This window comes from Sturnus vulgaris, unplaced genomic scaffold (genome assembly GCF_052056855.1).
Source record: "Sturnus vulgaris isolate bStuVul1 unplaced genomic scaffold, bStuVul1.hap1 Scaffold_1055, whole genome shotgun sequence".
Lineage (NCBI taxonomy): Eukaryota > Metazoa > Chordata > Aves > Passeriformes > Sturnidae > Sturnus > Sturnus vulgaris.
In genome coordinates this window covers 33,664-38,236 of record NW_028275963.1, presented here as the reverse complement: position 1 = coordinate 38,236, position 4,573 = coordinate 33,664, and the positions used below count along the sequence as shown (strand labels likewise).

The window sequence follows — 4,573 nt, the reverse complement described above, 5'->3', positions numbered from 1 at the left end:
TCCTCAATCCAAGCTTTTCCAGCTGTATCAAAGCCCCTCACTGGAGTTTTTTGGGATGGCAGAGGAGAAAAATTCCCAAAATTCTGGATTCTGTTCCCATCCAGAGCCCTCCATCCATTCCTTCCTTTAAATCCGCTTTCAGGAGCTCCAAAAATCCCCGGAAAATGAATTTTCCTTCAATTTAAGGACCCAAAAATCCCACCAGGATAATTTTTCCTTCCTTCCCTGCATTTGAGGGCACCAATGGGATTTATCACTTAATTCCCACCTGGAATTCCATCCTGTTTTAGTGGGAATTTGGGATCTGGAATTTCCTCCATCCTGGTTTTAAACCTTTTTTTTTTAAATGTTTTTAAACGGGATTTTTTGGGGGGGAATAAAAACTGAGGTGGGAAAATAAAAGTGGAAAATGAAATCAGGAATAAATCAACCTCTCCAAATCCTGTTTTTTTTTCTGGATGAAAAACTCGGAAAAATTCTGGCAGCCAGGATTTCTGTGGATTAATGAAATGAACACCTGGGTTGGAGTGGAATAAATCAACTTTTGAGGGATTTGATCCCGGATTTTTCCTGGATTTTGGAATTCTGACAATCCCTGGATATTTTGAATTGTTTAAAGGGATAAAAACCTGGAAAACCAACCCCAAAAATTCCCAATTCCGTGGCTTTGGAGTCTCAAATTTTGGGATGAATGAATTGAATTCCCAGAATTAATTATCCCAGAGGACAAAACTCTTCTCCTTGGGAAAAAATTCCATAAAAATCAGAGATTTCCACACTCATCTCCATAAAATTCACTTTTGCTCCGTTCCCAATGTTTTTTTTTTCCTGTTTTTTGGTCAATTCCTTGGATTTTATCCCAAGAAACTGAGACCAGGATTTATTCCCAAGAGTTTTTCCACCTGGAAATATTCATGGAATATTTCATTGTGGAATTAATCCTTAATTCCCACTGGAAACCTGAGGTTTTATCCCATTTTTTTGGGGGAAAAAAAAAAAACCAACAGGATAATGAGATCTGAAACAGCCAAGGACGTAAAAGAAGGAATTTTATCCTCAAAAAAAAAACGGAGAAAATTCATTGGAAAACAGAGAAATTCAGGACAAGCAACTCCAATTTCCTGAAAACATCCCCAAATTTCCCTTCAAAACAGCTCCAGGTGGGAATTGTGATGGAAAACACAAAATTCTTGGGTTTTTTGGGGGGGGGATTATTTATCCCAGCCTTGGCTTCTTTTCCAGGCTCCCTTTGGGGATTTTTGGGAATATTGGGAATTTTCTCCCTCACCTTTTCCCCTTTTTTCCCCAGGATATGGCACCTGGAGCACTGGGGCCACCAGCACCCAGGGTGAGTTTTCCCACATTTTTCCTCAATTTTTCTTTTTTTCCCTCCATTTTCCTTCCCTTTTTTCTTTTTTCCTTCTTTTCCCACCTTTTTTTCCCTTTTTTTCCCCATTTTCCCTTCCCTTTTTTCATATTTTCTTCCTTTTTTCTCCTCTTTTTCCTTCCCTAGTTTTCCCTTTTTTTCTCTTTTTCCCCATTTATTCCCCTTTTCCTTTTTTCTCCCCTTTTTCCTTCCCTTCTTTCTCAATTTCCCTTTTTTCCTTCCCTTTCCCTCCTTTTTCTCCATTTTTTGCCTTTTTTTCCTCTCCCCCTCTTTTCCTTCTTTTTCCTTCCCCTTTCCTTCCCTTTTTCCTTTCATTTCCCCCTTTTATCTCACTTTTCCCCCTTTTTATTTTTCCCCCATTTTTCTTTTCCCTTTCCCCTTTTTTCCTCCCTTTCCCCATTTTTCTTCTTTTTTCCTTTTTTTCCCTCTAATCCCATTTTTCCCTTTCCCATTTCTTCTTTTCTCCCATTTTTCTCTTTTTTCTCCATTTTTCTCCCTTTTTCCCTCCCTTTCCCCATTTTTCTCTCATTTTTCTTTTTCCCATTTTTTCTTTCCCCCATTTCTTCTCCTTTTTTCTCCTTTTTTTTCCTTCTTTCCTCTTTTTTCCTCCTTTTTTCCTCCTTCTTTTCTCCTTCTTTTCTCCTTTTTTCCTCCTTTTTTTTTCCTTTTTGCTCCTTTTTTTCCTCCTTTTTTCCTCCTTCTTTTCTCCTTTTTTCCCTCCTTTTTCCTCCTTTTTTTCCTCCTTTTTTTCCTTTTTACTCCTTTTTTTCCTCCTTTTTTTCTCCTTTTTTCCCCCATTTTCCCCATCCCCTTTATCCTCCCCACCCCAGCACCAACTCCCAAAATCTCCCCATTCCCCCAATTTTTTTCCTTATTTCCCTTCTTTTCAATCCCAACCCCCTCCAATCCCCCCAGCTCCCCCAAATGTTGCATTTTCCCGTGAGAAATTCCCTTTTTCCTGGTTTTTCTCCCCAGGTTCCTACGCCACGAACGCGACCGGCTGGCAAGGTGGGTCTGGGGACCCCTGGGACCCTTTGAGATTCTTCCCCAATTCCTGAATTCTGCCTCTTCTCCTGCTTTTCCCCTCATTTCCCTCCCTTTTCCCTCTTTTCCCCCTTTTTCCCCTCTCTTTTCCCACTTTTTTCCCTATTTTTCCCATTTTTTCCTATTTTTTCCCTTTTTTCCCCCTTTTCCCCTTTCCTTTTCCCACTTTTTCCCTGTTTTTCCCACTTTATTCCTATTTTCCCACTTTTCCCCCCCTTTTCCCCCTTTCTCCCTTCCCTTTTCCAACTTTTTTCCTCTTCCCCCCCCTTTTTCCCCTCCCTTTTCCCACTTTTTCCCTGTTTTTCCCACTTTTTTCCCTATTTTTCCCATTTTTCCCTTTTTTTCCCTTTTTTCCCCTCCCTTTTCCCACTTTTTCCCTATTTTTCCCACTTTTTTCCCTCCTTTTTCCATTTCCCCTTCCCTTTTCCCTCTTTTTTCCTCTTTTTTCCCTTTTTTCTTTTTCCCCCTTTTAAATTCATTTTTCCTGCTTTCCTCCTCCTTTTTCATTCCCTTTTTCCTATTTTTTCCCTTCTTTTCCCCCTTTTCCCCCCTTCCTCCCTTTTCCCCTTTTTTCCTTTTTCTCCCCATTTTTCACTTCTTTTTTCCCTCCTTTTTCCCCTTTTTTTTTCTGCCTTTATTCCATAGCCTTTCCTACGGGGATCCCACCCCTCTAACTCTTCATTTCCATTTTCAATTACCCCCTAATTAACAAATTATCCAATTAACCCCCAGGCTACAAAGGCTCTGAATCCAGAGCCAAAATTCCCAGAGCCCTCGGATTCCCTTGGAATGATCCCGGGGCTTTTCCTGCTGGGATCCCTCCCCTCTAATTCTTCATTTCTATTCTTAATGAGCCTCTAATTAATCTATTAATGACCAATTAACCAATTAATCCCCAGGCTACGAGGGCTATGAGTTCTACACCCCCACATTCCCTTGGAATGATCCCGGGGCTTTTCCTGCTGGGATCCCACCCCTCTAATTCTTCATTCCCCACCCTAATTACCCCCTAATCAATCGATTAATGACTAATTAACCCTTCCTCCGCCAGGCTACGAGGGCTGTGAGTTCTACACCCCCCACGTGGCTTTTCCTGCTGGGATCCCACCCCTCTAATTCTTCATTCCCCCTTTTAATGAGCCTCTAATCAATCGATTAATGACTACTTAACCCTTCCATCCCCAGGCTACGAGGGCTATGAGTTCTACACCCCCCACATGGCTTTTCCTGCTGGGATCCCACCCCTCTAATTCTTCATTCCCCCTTTTAATTACCCCCTAATCAATCGATTAATGACTAATTAACCCTTCCACCGCCAGGCTACGAGGGCTATGAGTTCTACACCCCCCACATGGCTTTTCCTGCTGGGATCCCACCCCTCTAATTCTTCATTCCCCCTTTTAATTACCCCCTAATCAATCGATTAATGACTAATTAACCCTTCCACCGCCAGGCTACGAGGGCTATGAGTTCTACACCCCCCACATGGCTTTTCCTGCTGGGATCCCACCCCTCTAATTCTTCATTCCCCCTTTTAATTACCCCCTAATCAATCGATTAATGACTAATTAACCCTTCCACCGCCAGGCTACGAGGGCTATGAGTTCTACACCCCCCACGTGGCTTTTCCTGCTGGGATCCCACCCTTCTAATGCTTCATTCCCCTCCCTAATTACCCCCTAATCAATCGATTAATGACTAATTAACCCTTCCATCGCCAGGCTACGAGGGCTATGAGTTCTACACCCCCCACATGGCTTTTCCTGCTGGGATCCCACCCTTCTAATGCTTCATTCCCCTCCCTAATTACCCCCTAATCAATCGATTAATGACTAATTAACCCTTCCACCGCCAGGCTACGAGGGCTATGAGTTCTACACCCCGCCCAGCTCGGCGCCGACGCCGCCGGGAGCCTCCTACGGCTACGGGGGAGGGGCGGCCCCGGGCGGCTCCTGGGAGGCTCCCAAGGCCTCGGAGCTGGGGCTGGGATCCAGCGAGGGATCCCTGGGATCGGGAGCGGCCTTCGGCTCCTCGGGATCCACCTTCGGCTCTTCGGGATCCACCTTCGGCTCCTCGGGATCCACCTTCGGATCTTCGGGATCCACCTTCGGATCTTCGGGATCCACCTTCGGATCTTCGGGA

The 4,573-nt window shown here is 44.0% G+C and overlaps 1 long non-coding RNA gene across 1 annotated transcript; it reads left to right on the top strand.

The window, feature by feature from the left end:
* The first annotated feature begins 1,308 nt into the window (after positions 1 to 1,308).
* Positions 1,309 to 4,404, top strand: LOC148219475 (uncharacterized). The gene is made up of 3 exons (XR_015799762.1): positions 1,309 to 1,348; positions 2,363 to 2,395; positions 3,077 to 4,404. It is a non-coding gene; the product is annotated as an uncharacterized LOC148219475 (long non-coding RNA).
* The last annotated feature ends 169 nt before the right edge of the window (positions 4,405 to 4,573 follow it).